This window comes from Salmo salar, unplaced genomic scaffold (genome assembly GCF_905237065.1).
Source record: "Salmo salar unplaced genomic scaffold, Ssal_v3.1, whole genome shotgun sequence".
In the NCBI taxonomy this organism is placed as follows: domain Eukaryota; kingdom Metazoa; phylum Chordata; class Actinopteri; order Salmoniformes; family Salmonidae; genus Salmo; species Salmo salar.
In genome coordinates this window covers 69,058-84,997 of record NW_025550663.1, presented here as the reverse complement: position 1 = coordinate 84,997, position 15,940 = coordinate 69,058, and the positions used below count along the sequence as shown (strand labels likewise).

The 15,940-nt window shown below is 41.6% G+C and overlaps 1 protein-coding gene across 5 annotated transcripts in view; it reads right to left on the bottom strand.

The window, feature by feature from the left end:
* The window catches only part of LOC106595664 (trichohyalin), a 64,966-nt gene that overhangs the window by 1,688 nt on the left and 47,338 nt on the right, over positions 1-15,940 (bottom strand). The window lies entirely within an intron of this gene.

Below are 15,940 nucleotides of genomic sequence, written 5' to 3'. Positions count from 1 at the left end.
CTGCTACAGGATCTCTCCGGTTTTCATTAGGTCATGGGTGAGAACCTCTAAACTAATGTTAATACATGATTTAGGGCTGGATTCAATCAGATCTGTTTTATCCAACATAGCGGTTGTTTTGACAGTGTCAGAGGTGGAACTGCGTTAGAGCTGTCAAATCCACCAAAGTGGTCTCAAAACATTTGCCATTATTCTGTAATTAAATCCGAGACACTCCATTTAGTGTGATATGTTTTGTTTCGTATGGTATGTATTAATTTGTGGATGTCCATAATCCATTTCATATGATATGTTATGAATTGCAATTTGTCCAATATGATATGAATTGCAATTTGTAACATAACCCCTTAACCCTAGAGCTAGAGGTTATGGTTAAGGTCATCAGTTAGGTTAAATGGTTAAGGTTAGGGTTAGGGAAAGGTTAGAATATTTTTTTAAGTTTAGAGTCAGGGGCAGGGTTAGTGTACATGCTAAATACTTGCAAAGTAGCTCAAAAGTAGTTGCTATGTAGTTACAAATGTGCTAAAGTAGTCCGTGATGAGATTCGAACATGCAACCTTTCGGTTGCTAGACGTTTGCGTTATACACCCACACACCCCAACCAAACACCCTCCTTTTGTTTTAGCCTTAAGTAACCTTCTATACCCATACCAAACATATACTAATTTGAGTGTCCTGGATTTACTGTTAATATGTTACATCAAGTTGTCATGACGTGGCCCTCTTTGGATATAGCAAGCACTAACTCTCTCACCACCTCTCTCTTCCCCCTACACCCAGGCACTTATCTCAGGTCGTAAATTCCTGGAGGAGACTCTTTACCTCATGCAGTATAGAGAGAGAAAGGTTCACAGTAGAACAAAGGAACTTCTTCTACCTCACAGAACTTGAGAACTGAACAATATCCATGTTTGAGATTGTGTAACCGGTCAGTGGAGAATCCAGCTACGTCCGGTCCATTTTGTTTAAAGTTTATGACCTCATTGAGAGACAATACAGCCACATTACCATAGCTCTGTTTATACAAGAGTCTCCATTATGAGATTTGAATCTAATTGTATAAAATGAATGAGTAAAGATGAAACTATTTGTGAAATTATGTAATGTGATTTTAAACAGTTTAATGAAAGAGAATCCAATTCCCTTTAAAGTTTAACTAAGTCATTGGCCCGCCCCATGAGCACAGACATTGATCTGGCGTCATGGGACAGCCTTTCTGCTGTTCCGAATATAACCCCCACCTAGAGAAGCCCACTTTAGACCATGCATACCTCGGTCAGCTGAGGGAGCAAAGGTTGGAGTAGAGACCACAAAAATCTCAGTATAAGCTAAGGTTGTAATGGTTGCTGAATTCTTAACCATTCCACATGGTTAAACTCTGAGACTATCGATACCGACAAAATAAGAGCAAATCTTCGATACTAATTACTATTCTGCAGCTAGGCATTATGTACCATTGAATGCGAAGACCGACAATCGCCGAAACATCTATTCTATAAGAACATTTTTGAATGGGACTCTGAAGTATCCATTCTAACCACGAAAGACTCCTTGGAAGCAGATGGAGACAAGCAGCAGAAATTTCCAACAGAAAGACAGACGATTCCAACAGAGATCACAACGACACACTGAGCGTAAATATATATATTGATTGCAATTATTCCCGAATGAGTGAGCGTTCATGTGCAAAGGTTTAGCATTTCAATCAATATAATTATCAACTGTGTAGTGACTTTTGCCTTTTGCGCCCTTCTCAGTTCACACCCACTTCCCTTTGTCTACCAAGCCGCCATATCGGTTTAGCCCACTAGGGAAACTCCCCTATCATTTCCTTGTAACCATATCTACTGTTTGTTTGTTATGCATTTCTGTGATTATTTAGTTAGTTAGTATAATAAATGACGAAGACAATTGATGTATGGATGATTCATAGTGAAGGCTGGGTTTGTGCAGATAACCAATAACTTACGACGTTTGGAATGAGACTAACGTGAGGTAAAGAATAATTCATTAATTAGAAGAATAATTGATCAGATATTAAAATATCAGAAAAGTTATATTAGGAAAATTATAACTTTGTAATAATAAGAGAATTTATTTGATAAAATAACAGTCTTCAATTTAATGATGCCAAAGACACGAAAAAGTCTGAGACCTGTCTGAATAAACAAGTGTCTCCTGACATTATGAGACCAGCCTGAATACACAAGTGGCTCCAGGCATTATACCTCTTAATAAATCATATTTATTTATAAAGCCCTTTTTACATCAGCAGATGTCCAGTGCTATACAGGGAAAAAAACACAAACAGCAAGCAACGCAGATGTAGAAGCACGCTGGTTAGGAAAAACTCAGGTACCAGTGTTTAAGGGTGACATACTAGACTACAGGTTCTTTGTACGTGCCTTCGAGAATGATATCGAAGACCTGACCAAGAACAGCAAAGACAGGCTATACTTTTTGGAGAAATTCATCATTCCTGTAGTCCACGATCATCTCCTTTGTCTTACTGACGTTGAGGGAGAGGTTGCTGCTCTGGCACCACACTGCCAGGTCTCTGACCTCCTCCCTATAGGCTGTCTCATCTTCGGTAATCAAGCCTACCACCGTCGTGTCGTCTGCAAACTTAATGATGGTGTTGGAGTTGAGGAGCCACGTAGTCGTGGGTGAATAGGGAGTACATGAGGGGACTAAGCACGCACCCTTGAGAGGCCCCCATGTTGAGTCAGCATGATGGACGTGTTGATGCCTACCCTCACCACCTGGGGGCGGCCCGTCAGGAAGACCAGGATCCAGTTGCAGAGGGAGATATTCAGTCCCAGGGACCTAAGCTTAGTGATGAGCTTCGAGGGCACTATGGTATTGAACGCTGAGCTGTAGTCAATGAATAGCAATCTCACGTAGGTGTTCCTTTTGTCCAGGTGGGAAATGGCAGTCTGGAGTGCAATAGAGATTGCATCATCGGTGGATCTGTTGGGGTGGTATGCGAATGGATTGGGTACAGGGTGTCTTGGATGATGATGTTGATGTGAGCCATGACCAGCCTTTCAAAGTATTTCATGTTTGCCGATGTGAGTGCTACGGGGCTACAGTCATTTAGACAGATTACCTTAGTGTTCTTGGAACACGCAGGTATTACAGACTGGGTCAGTGAGAGGTTAAACACGTCAGTGAAGACAATTGCCAGCTGGTCTGCGCATGCTCTGAGGATGAGCCATGCGGCCTTGTGAGTGAAAAACCTGTTTAAAGGTCTTACTTAAATCGGCTACGGAGGGTGTGATCACACAGTCGTCTGGAACAGCTGGTGCTTTCACGCATGGTTCACTGTTGCTTGCCTTGAAATGATTATAGAAGGCATTTAGCTTGTCTGCTAGGCTTGTGTCACTGGGCAGCTTGTGCCTGGGTTTCCCTTTGTAATCCTTGATAGTTTGCGAGCCCTGCCCCATCCGACGAGCGTCAGAGCTGGTGTAGTAGGATTAGATCTTAGTCCTGTATTCATGCTTTGCCCGTTTTATGATTTGTCTGAGGGCGCAGCGGGATTTCTTATAAGCGTCTGAGTTTGTGTCCCGTTCCTTAAAAGCGGCAGCCTTTAGCTCAGTGCGGATGTTGCCTGTAATCCATGGATTCTGGTTGGGATATGTATGTACGGTCAGTGTGGGGACGATGTCGTCGATGCACTTTAATGAAGCCGGTGACTGATGTATAAACTCCTCACCACTTCCGAATTGAGCATGTCACTGGTACTTCCTGTTTGAGTTTACTTGTAACCAGGATTAAGGAGGATATGTATGGTCAGATTAGCTAGAGATCTAGTCCACAGTTACCAACATATGGAGGCTGACAGAGGGTACGCAGAGGTCAAAAGGCTTCTGAAAAAACACTTTGGAGACGAGTATAGAATCGCCACAGCTTATATTGAGAAAGCTCTCAGTTGGCCATCCATCAAGGTTAAAGATTCTGAATCCTTACAAGCCTTTGCAGTTTTCCTCACTGGATGCTTCAACACTATGGATAATGTTCAATATATTGAGGAAATGGACAGCCAATCAAATATCAGAGCCAGTCTCAAAGCTGCTGTAATGTTGAAAGAAAAATGGAGAGGGACGGCTTACGACCAACAAGAGAGCAATGGAAGAAGAGGCAGGTTTGCTCATCTGGTTACTAAGCCAGGATAGCCTCACATCCCCTGTTTGGAAACCTGAGGGAAATGCCCACCGCAGCAGTGAGGGAAGGTTCAAGGCCTGTGAGTAGGCCAAGTGTTCTGAAGGAGAGTTACTCCAGCTGTGAAAACAGTGAAGCGCTGGGTTGGAAATCCTTCTTGTGTGGCACTCAGGCAGTGTCCATTCTATCAAATAGAACACAGTACAGGCATCTGCACAGTGAACAAGAACAAACATCAAGAGAAGTTGGATTTTTTGAAGAGCAAGGGAATCTGCTTTGGTTGTCTGACCCCTGGACACATGAGCAAAGGATGCACACATCAACTTCCCTTTAAACTGTGTTCACGTAAACATCCTACCATGTTGCACATCAGCTATAAAAGAGGTAAACAGCTACAAAAGCAACGAAAACGGAGAGCAGAGTGTTACCAATGCGTTTGTTAAACTAGATGAAGTTGCAGGGAGTCACACTGGGGCAGGTGATCCTGATTGCATCCTAGCCATTGTGCCTGTGAGGGGTAAATTAAAGAAAGTAACAAAACAGTGGAAACATATGCCTTTCTAGATCCGGGCAGTACAGCCTCATTCTGTACAGAAGCACTGCTTCAAGATCTCACAGTCCCTGGAAGAAGAGCGGGACATTCTTCTCAAGACTATCAAAAAGTGGTCACGTTATGCAGCGAAGCTAGGAAGAAGCGTGACCGAGAGCTCCCGATAAATCTTTAACAAACTTATCCTAAAACTTGATAAGTTCACCCATACTTATTGCTACAATGTAGCCAAGAGTGGTGATATGCCTACGAGACAAAAAAGGCAAGGGAAGAACCGAAAGAGACCAAGAAACGATGGAGCAAGAACCTCTGACCATGGCCTCCTCGGAAACCCAAGATGTCACCATGACTCCTCAGGAATTAGCTAGGCTAGCTCACATCCTCAAAGTGCTCAAAGAAGGCAATGACTCCCTTACAGCACAATTTAACTTGAAACTGTCTGAGTTCAGCTGCTCCATCTCAGCACAGATGGCTGAAATCAAAAACTCCATCTAAGGTTTGGCAACTATTATCAACACGCTAGGATCACAAATGGAAGAAGCTGAAGAGCTGCTGAGGACACGCTAGAGGGAATGGGGACAGAACTACAGAAACTGAGCAAAAACAACAATACCTGATGAATAAGGTCAACCATTTGGAAAACTACAGCAGGCCAAGCAACATCAGAATTATCGGCCTCTGCGAGGCCTATGAGGGGACGGATCACATTGATTTGTCTGCTGCCATTATCCCCTCCCTACTGGGCAAAGAACATTTGGCTGAACCCCTGGTTATCGAACGGGCACACAGGTCACTCACCCCTCGCCCATCCCCTATGATCAAAACCCACAACCCTTCCTTGTTCGGCTCCTGCGGTACCAAAACAGAGAGAAAGTTCTCAGAACCGTGGCCGAACATTTCAAGGAGAAGGGAGTGATCCCACACAACGGGGAGGTGATTAAATTATATCCAGACATGATGGTCAAACGCAGGAAAGAATTCGACTAGGTGAAAAAATTACTTAGTTCCAAGAACATTCCCTTTGCGCTGCTTCAACCTGCAAAGATGAGAATCAACCATGGCGGACAGAGAAGATTCTTCAAAACTCCCATAAAGAAGCAACGTACTGCAGGCGACTGGCTCAGGACATGGTTGACTGGATAGCGGACCGGGTTAATTTCACTGCTAGCTAGGCTGTGTCCCACTAGCCTGCCTTATTACTTGCATAACTGTTAGGACTGCTTTGCTGGATTATACTATAGCTTACTGACAGATCAATGAGGTAAGATCCCAATGTCCATGTAAACAAACTATTTGTTTTTGCCAGAGTGACATTGTTTTTAAGTTATTTGGGACAGGCATGGTCCTCAGAGGCATCAATATGATTTGTTAGACCTTTTTATATGGCTAAGCCATGAAGTCTTATATTTTTATTTTGCTCCTTGTCATGGTAGGTGTGTTGGGATCAGGACACCGCTTATTGGTTTTGTTTTTGACTTGCATCTTATAAGGATGGGTGAAGAATTCTCTGTGTTTGTTAATTTACTGGGCATCAGCTCCAGGTTCACCTTTGCCTTCATGTTAAAAATGTAATTTAGGAATAGCGACTCTGGGAGCGTAGGATTTGTGGTGGGCACGTTCAAGAACAGCACTGGGGGGGTATTGTTTTGTTTACTTTATATTACAGTACTGTTTTGTGAGAGACCTTCGCTTTATAATATGGGTTGCACTACAGGCTCACTGAAAAATAGGCAATAGAATATCCCACACTCTTATTGGACAATATCATTATATTTGCATTCATGTATTAAGTGAACAATATGGCTAAGATAGTAAATCATACATCATTAAACGTTAACGGACTGAACGGTCCTGTTAAACGAAAACGAGTGCTTTATGTACTTGAAAAAGTTCAAGACTGATGTTGCGTTTATACAAGAAACACATCTAACAGGAGAAGAACATAAAAAGTTAGAGGGAATTGATAGGACAGGTCTTTGCCTCTTCATATAACACAAAGACAGTAGCTGTGAGTAGCTGTGTTGATTAATAAGAATTTACCCTTCTGTGTAACGAAAACAAATATTGATCCACTGGGACGTTATGTAATGGTCCATGGCAGAATGTATTCTGAATCTTGGACCTTTCTTAAAACTTCTTATGGATACATGGGACGGTAACGTCCCACCTGGCCAACATCCGGTGAAATTGCAGAGCGCGAAATTCAAAAATACTAAATTCAAATATTTAACATTCTTGAAAATATGTGTTATACATCAAAATAAAGCTTAACTTCTTGTTAATCCAGCCAATGTGTCAGATTTCAAAAAGGCTTTACGGTGAAAGCAAACCATGCGATTATCTGAGTACAGCACCCAGCACACAAATAATTTGCAACCAGGGAGTTGCGACACGAAAGTCAGAAATAACGATATAATATATGCCTTACCTTTGAAGATCTTCTTCTGTTGGAACTCCAAAAAGGTCCCAGTTACATTACAAATGGTCCTTTTGTTCGATAAAGTCCTTCTTTATATCCATAAAAACTCAGTTTAGCTGGCGCGCTTCAGTCAATAATCCACTCGGTTTCCCTCCTTCAAAATTCATACAAAATGAATCCCAAACATTACCAATAAACTTATCCAAACAAGTCAATCAACATTTATAATCAAACCTTAGATACCCTAATATGCAAATAAACGCTCAAATTTAAGACGGAGAATCGTTAGTCTTTACAGGAGAAAAATACCAAAGAGCGCACTATCATTCATGCGCTTGGAAACACTACAGGCTAAATGGGAGCCACATAGAAAAACTACAATTTCTGGCTCATTTTTCCAAAAACCAGCCTGAAACTCTTTCTAAAGACTGTTGACATCTAGTGGAAGCCCTAGGAACTGCAATCGGGCACGATTTTGCCCTATTATAAAAGTGCCAGCCATTGAAATCAGTGGTAGGATGAATATTTTGGGGGGGATGGTTTTTCCTCTGGGTTTCGCCTGCCATTTCAGTTCTGTTATACTCACAGACATTATTTTAACAGCTTTAGAAACTTTTGAGTGTTTTCTATCCAAATCTACCAATTATATGCATATCCTAGCTTCTGGGCCTGAGTAGCAGGCAGTTTACTTTGGGCACGCTTTCATCCGGACGTCAAAATATCGCCCCTTATCCCAAATAAGTTTTAATGTATATGCACCTAATTATGATGATCATATTTTTATTCAACATATATTCCTCAAGGTAACGGAATTTCAGGGAACACTTAGTTGGGGGCAACTTGAATTGTTGTCTGGATCAGATTCTGGATGCATCCTCAACTAAAGCAACCTCATTGACTAAGTCAGCCAAATGCACTCTATCATTTATGAAATACTTACATTTGAAAGACACATGGAGATAGCTCCACCACCCTCAACATAGGGATTACTTATTCTACTCCTGCCTGCATAACTCTAATACCTGGATTGATTGTTTTCTCCTATCAGCAAAGGTAACCCACTGAGTTGTGGAAACTGAGTATTTATCCAGAACTATCTCAGATCATTCTCCCCTCACACTTTCTGTTTGGATGCCGGATGGAGTTCAAGGGACCTATAGATGGTTCCTAAACATTTTACATTTTAGTCATTTAGCAGACGCTCTTATCCAGAGCGACTTACAGTAGTGAGTGCATACATTTCAATTAATTTCATACATTATTTTTTATTTGTTTTTTTATTGTTTTTTAAATTTATATATTGTTTTATTTTTTTTCATTTATTTATATTTTTTTATTTATTTTATTATTATTTTTTTTTTCATAAACCCAACTCTTTTTAAACAGGCAGAATTTTGTCAATTCATCAGAGACCAAATTAAGTTTCTGTGAAACAAACTGTCCGTCCTCTCCCAATAGTTTTGTACTCAGGGATACGTTAAAGGCCTTTCTTAGGGGTCAAATCATGTATTATACCAAAAGCCTCAAAAAGAAATGCACTGCTGAATTGAATGAATTAATGAAATCGTATTACTACAAAAAGAACACCAAAAATCTGTCTCTAAAGAAACAGACCGCTCATTGGTGTATAACAACTAAAATATAATACCCTAAGTACTTACAAACTGAAAAGGCTGTTCTTAGAACTAGGCAAAGATATTATGAATTGAGGGAGAACACACAGTGTCTTGGCATGGCAGATAAAAGCTGAGGAGAATTCGAAAACCATCAACTCTATTGAAACACAGATTAGTCAAGTTTCTCACAACCCGGAAGAGATTAATGATTCATTTAAACAATACTATTCTAAGTTATACACTTCTGATGGAACGGAACCAGCAATGATATTTTTGTCTACTATTGAACTATCGCACCTCACACAGGAAAACCAAAACGAACTACAGTGGGGGGAAAAAGTATTTGATCCCCTGCTGATTTTGTACATTTGCCCACTTACAAAGAAATGATCAGTCTATAATTTTAATGGTAGGTTTATTTGAACAGTGAGAGACAGAATAACAAAAAATCCAGAAAAACTCATGTCAAAAATGTTATAAAATGATTTGCATTTTAATGAGGGAAATAAGTATTTGACCCCTCTGCAAAACATGACTTAGTACTTGGTGGCAAAACCCTTGTTGGCAATCACAGAGGTCAGACGTTTCTTGTAGTTGGCCACCAGGTTTGCACACATCTCAGGAGGGATTTTGTCCCACTCCTCTTTGCAGATCTTCTCTAAGTCATTAAGGTTTCAAGGCTGATGTTTGGCAACTCAAACCTTCAGCTCCCTCCACAGATATTCTATGGGATTAAGGTCTGGAGACTGGCTAGGCCACTCCAGGACCTTGATGTGCTTCTTCTTGAGCCACTCCTTTGTTGCCTTGGCCGTGTGTTTTGGGTCATTGTCATGCTGGAATACCCATCCACGACCCATTTTCAATGCCCTGGCTGAGGGACGGAGGTTCTCACCCAAGATTTGACAGTACATGGCCCCGTCAAATGATGCGGTGAAGTTGTCCTGTCCCCTTAGCAGAAAAACACCCCTAAAGCATAATGTTTCCACCTCCATGTTTGACGGTGGAGATGGTGTTCTTGGGGTCATAGGCAGCATTCCTCCTCCTCCAAACACGGCGAGTTGAGTTGATGCCAAAGAGCTCCATTTTGGTCTCATCTGACCACAACACTTTCACCAGTTGTCCTCTGAATCATTCAGATGTTCATTGGCAAACTTTAGACGGGCATGTATATGTATTCTTGAGCAGGGGGACCTTGCGGGCGCTGCAGGATTTCAGTCCTTCATGGCGTAGTGTGTTACCAATTGTTTTCTTGGTGACTATGGGCCCAGCTGCCTTGAGATCATTGACAAGATCCTCCCGTGTAGTTCTGGGCTGATTCCTCACCATTCTCATGATCATTGCAACCCCACGAGGTGAGATCTTGCATGGAGCCCCAGGCCGAGGGATATTGACAGTTCTTTTGTGTTTCTTCCATTTGCGAAGAATCGCACCAAATGTTGTCACCTTCTCGCCAAGCTGCTTGGCGATGGTCTTGTAGCCCATTCCAGCCTTGTGTAGGTCTACAATCTTGTCCCTGACATCCTTGGAGAGCTCTTTGGTCTTGGCCATGGTGGAGAGTTTGGTATCTGATTGATTGCTTCTGTGGACAGGTGTCTTTTATACAGGTAACAAGCTGCAGTTAGGAGCACTCCCTTTAAGAGTGTGCTCCTAATCTCAGCTCGTTACCTGTATAAAAGACACCTGGGAGCCAGAAATCTTTCAGATTGAGAGGGGGTCAAATACTTATTTGCCTCATAAAAATGCAAATCAATTTATAACATTTTTGACATGAGTTTTCCTGGATATTTTTGTTGTTATCCTGTTAGGGCTAGGGGGCAGTATTGACACGGCTGGATAAAAAACGTACCCGATTTAATCTGGTTACTACTCCTGCCCAGTAACTAGAATATGCATATATTATTATTATTGGCTTTGGATAGAAAACACCCTAAAGTTTCTAAAACTGTTTGAATGGTGTCTGTGAATATAACAGAACTCATTTGGCAGGCCAAAACCTGAGAAGATTCCATGCAGGAAGTGGCCTGTCTGACAATTTCTTCCCCTTCTTGATTATCTCTATCCATTACAGAGGATCTCTGCTGTTACGTGACACTTCCTACGGCTCCCATGGGCTCTCAGAAGGCGGCAAAAAGCTGAATCGTGGCTTTGCAGGCTCTGGCTGAAAAAAAGTAGCGCGTTTGGGTAGTGGCTGGTTACAGTACTGTGAGACTCAGGCTCGTGCCCGCGTCGACAGAATGCTTTGCTTTGTTTTCTTTTGTCTGTTTACCTAAACGCAGATTCCCGGTCGGAATATTATCGCTTTTTTACGAGAAAAATGGCATAAAAATGGATTTTAAACAGCGGTTGACATGCTTCGAAGTACGGTAATAGAATATTTAGAAATCTTTTGTCACGAATTGCGCCATGCTCGTGACCCTTATTTACACTTCGGATAGTGGCTTGAACACATGAACAAAACGCGGCTATTTGGATATAACGATGGATTATTTTGGACCAAACCAACATTTGTTATTGAAGTAGCAGTCCTGGGAGTGCATTCTGATGAAGAACATCAAAGGTAATCAAACTTTTGTAATAGTAAATCGGAGTTTGGTCAGGGCTAAACTTGGTGGGTGTCTAAATAGCTAGCCGTGATGGCTGGGCTATGTACTCAGAATATTGCAAAATGTGCTTTCACCGAAAAGCTATTTTAAAATCGGACACCTCGATTGCACAAAGGAGTTCTGTATCTATAATTCTTAAAATAATTATGTTTTTTGTGAACGTTTATCGTCAGTAATTTAGTAAATTCACTGGAGGTTTGCTAGTTCTGAACGTCACATGCTAATGTAAAAAGCTGTTTTTTTATATAAATATGAACTTGATTGAACAAAACATGCATGTATTGTATAACATAATGTCCTAGGTGTGTAATCTGATGAAGATCATCAAAGGTTAGTGCTGCATTTAGCTGTCTTCTGGGTTTTTGTGACATTATATGCTAGCTTGAAAAATGGGTGTCTGATTATTTCTGGCTGGGTACTCTGCTGACATAATCTAATGTTTTGCTTTCATTGTAAAGCCTTTTTGAAATCGGACAATCTGGTTAGATTAACGAGAGTCTTGTCTTTAAATGGTGTAAAATAGTCATATGTTTGAGAAATTGAAGTAATAGCATTTCTAAGGTATTTGAAAATCGCGCCATGGGATTACACTGGCTGTTGCGTAGGTGGGACGATTTCGTCCCGCCTAGCCCAGAGAGGTTAATCTGTCTCTCACTGTTCAAATAAACCTACCATTAAAATTATAGACTGATCCTTTCTTTATCAGTGGGCAAACGTACAAAATCAGCAGGCGATCAAATACTTTTTTCCCCCAGTGTATATCGCCCCTTTACGAAAACAGAAATCAAAAAGGAAATTTCCTCTCTACAATCCAGCAAATCACCAGGAGATGGCTTTTCCCCAGGGTTTTATAAGGAGTTTAAGGATTTGCTTATTCCTGTCTTGATGGATGTTCTAAATTTAGCTGCTGAGACGCAGAGCCTGCTGGACTCCTTTTCCATGGCTATTATAACAGTTATATTATACATAAAAAAATAAAGATCCTCTACAATGCTCTTACTATAGGCCGATCTCGCTCCTCAATGCCAACTATAAATCGATTTCTAAGGCGATGGCTACTAGATTAGGACAATATTTGCTAAACCTGATTAACACCGATCAAACAGGCTTTATACAGAAAAGATCCTCCACCAATAATTTGTGCAGGTTATTCAACGTAATTCACATGGCCAGTGTGAGGAGTATAGCAGTATCTATAGACGCTGAAAAGGCCTTTGATAGGCTGGAGTGGCCATACCTATTCAAGGTCCTTGCTAAATGTAACTTTGTAACTGGGTTAAGACTTTATACCATAAACCGCAAGTCAATATCACCACGAATGCCATGATGTCAGCCCCATTCCCACTCTTTAGAGGTAGTAGACAGGGCTGTTCACTTTCCCCACTCCTTTACGTGCTAGCCATAGAACCCCTGGCAGAGGCCTTAGGCCATAAGAACGGATCCTTGCATAAAGGGCTTTCAGGTGGGCCAGATAACGCACAAGATGTCATTGTTCACAGATAACATTATTTTGTTCCTCTCTGACCCGACCGGATCCCTCTCAAAACTACAGACGCTTTTGGGTACATACAGCTCTATATCAGGTTACAAAGACAATATGGACAAAAGTTAAATACTTCCACTGACTCGTTTAACTATAGCATCTGTGAACGAACAGGTCCCTTCAGATGGTTGCCACAGAGGTTCAAACATCTAGGAATCACAATTGATAATGACTTAACAAATTGCTTAACTACTCTGTCTTGGTTTAAAAGGTGGTGGATGACTTGAATAGATGGAGAGATCCGCCTTTTCCATTATTTGAGAGAATTAGCTGTATTAATGAAGAGGTTGGGAGTAATATAATCCCTGTACCGTCAATTTAGTAAGATCTTGGTATGTATTTCGTAAGTTATTCGATCTGAAACTGTCACGATCGCTATCTTCGAACTCCCAATCATAAATAAACTAAGGCGCAGCGTGCATGGAATTCCACATATTTTTTTATGAAAATGAAACTCACCAAAACAGGAGAACAACGAAAACGTGACGTTCTGGAGCTGCTCAAAGGCAGCTACACAAAAACAAGATCCCACAACTAAAGGTGGAAAAAAGGCTGCCTAAGTATGATTCCTAATCAGAGACAACGATAGCCAGCTGCCTCTGATTAGGAACCATACTCGGCTCAACACAAAGAAATAGACAAACTAGATTGCCCACCCCACATCACACCCTGACCTAACCAAACTAGAGGGAAAAAAATGTCTCTCTAAGGTCAGGGCGTGACAGAAACGAGACTTGTCACCCAAAAAACCCCTGTGGCAAAACAAACTCCTACCAATGATCTTGGATAGCAACATTGTTCAGCATTGGCATGAGTAGGGAATGAGGCATTTTGAAAATTGTTATATAGATGGGGTACAACTACTTTGTGAAAAAATGTCAACCCTTCCTGGACTATATGTAAACACTTCCATTGGGGTTGGTGGATGTGAGCTTGTAGATCGATGTAGCTATTGTCTCTCTGTAATGTACTGTTTGTATTGCTTTGTGTCTATGTTGGTCTCTCTTGTCATTTGTTTTATTTAGTCATTATTAGTATTATTACTATTCTAATTTATTTTGTAATTTTTCCTTGTTTTAATAAATGTTTTATTTTGGGGGTGGGAGGGTTGAATTACCTTTTGTCATAGTACTTACTCTTGCTGCATTGTATTGTTCAGTTGTTGAATAACAAAAATAAAAGACTATCAACAACCAGGTAGTCATGAGTACCTTTGTTGTCTCTGACTTGGAGATAAGCAGCCTTGATGACAGCAGTGTTGTTGAAATCCTTGCTGTTTTCACACAGAAGGAAATCCCAGTAACTAAGGAGAACATTCCTACCAACGGCGACTGGTGGAAAGAGCTAAAGGAGGATGGGCTCATTGTAATGGCTGGAGTGAAATCAATGGAATGGAGTCAAATATGAGATTTTCCATGTGGTTTCCACAAGCAATAACATTGCTAAATATGTGCATGGGACCAATAAAATTTGATATGATTGATGTTTAATACCGCTCCATTTATTCCATTCCAGACATTTCAATGAGCCCGTCCTCCTATAGCTCCCCCCATCAGCCTCCACCGATTCCTAACCAGACAGATGTGAACCAATGGCAATATTTGGAAAAGGTGTGTCTCAAGCAGATTGATTCTGAAGTTGTATTGTATTGCTGACAAACATACCTCAGGCCATTGAGCCATGGACGGTCACAAACAGCCAAGAAGATGGCCCTTACGCTGTGAAAACCACTCTGGTCTGGATTGTGAATGGGATTCTAAGAAAGGGGAACGTCTCCACCTACAGGCGGTCTCACGTAACGTCACACAGAATCTCTGTGGTAGAGCTGAAAGAGCCGCTGCATCAACAGGTCAAGCATGATTTCCCAGAGCACCACCATGAGGAGCAGCTTGAACTATCAAGAGAAGATCATCTCTTTATGGAGCGTGTCAGACAAGCTGGTGGGTGTCCACTATAGGATATGCCCCCCACTGAGGAATGAGGATGCTGCATTTCCCAACAACTGCGTGCTCTCAACCTGAAACGGAAACTTAGTAAGAATCCCTAGTCCTGTAAGGACTATACCAACTTCATGGCAGACATCCTGGACAAAGGCTTTGCAGTGATGGAGCCAATAGACTTACAGAATGACAGCAGCAAGATATTTTGGTATATTCCTCACCACAGAGTATATCATCCCAAGAGGGTGGTATTAGACTGTGGAGCCAGCTAACAAGAGACATCACTGAATACTCAGCTTCAACATGGTCCAGACTTGACAAACCATATCATTGGTGTTTTGTCCACATTTCACCAAGAGCCTGTTGCCTTCATGACAGATATTGAAGTCATGTTCCACCAGGTGAGAGTTCCAGAGCAGGATACAGACCTGAGATTTCTCTGGATTTTCTCTGGACTTACTCAGGACAGCACATCCTTGTGTTCTAAAGGAGGCTTTAGACTGAACAAATGGATCAGTCAAGTTGTTGACGCTATTCCTGAAGAGGAGAAAGCAAAGGAGATAACGGATCTGGACTGGGATCAGAACATGCTACCAGTAGAAAGAGCCCTTGAAGTACAATGGTGCATTGAATCAGACTCAATAAAGTTACAAATATCCATTCAGGACAGACCACTTACCAAAGAGGCATTCTATCTATGGTGGGTTCTGTTTACGACCTGCTCAGTTAACTGGGCTAATGACTCGCTAACTAGCAAAGAATATCAACAAATGTGCACACACTCTGATCTGCACTGTTCTGAAAAGCGCATTCACTGGTGGGTGATTGAAAGGTTTTCAGGTACTTTCGGAAGATGGGCAGGGACTCTGCTGTCCTAGCTTCAGGGGGAAGCTGGTTCCACCATTGGGGTGCCAGGACAGAGAAGAGCTTGGACTGGACTGAGCGGGAGCTGCCCTCCCGGAGGTGTGTAAGGGCCAAGAGACCAGAGGTGGCAGAACGGAGTGCTCGGGTTGGGGTGTAGGTTTTGCTCATAGCCTGAAGGTAGGAAGGGGCAGTTCCAATTGCTGCTACGTAGGCAAGCACCATGATCTTGTAGTGGATGCAAGAT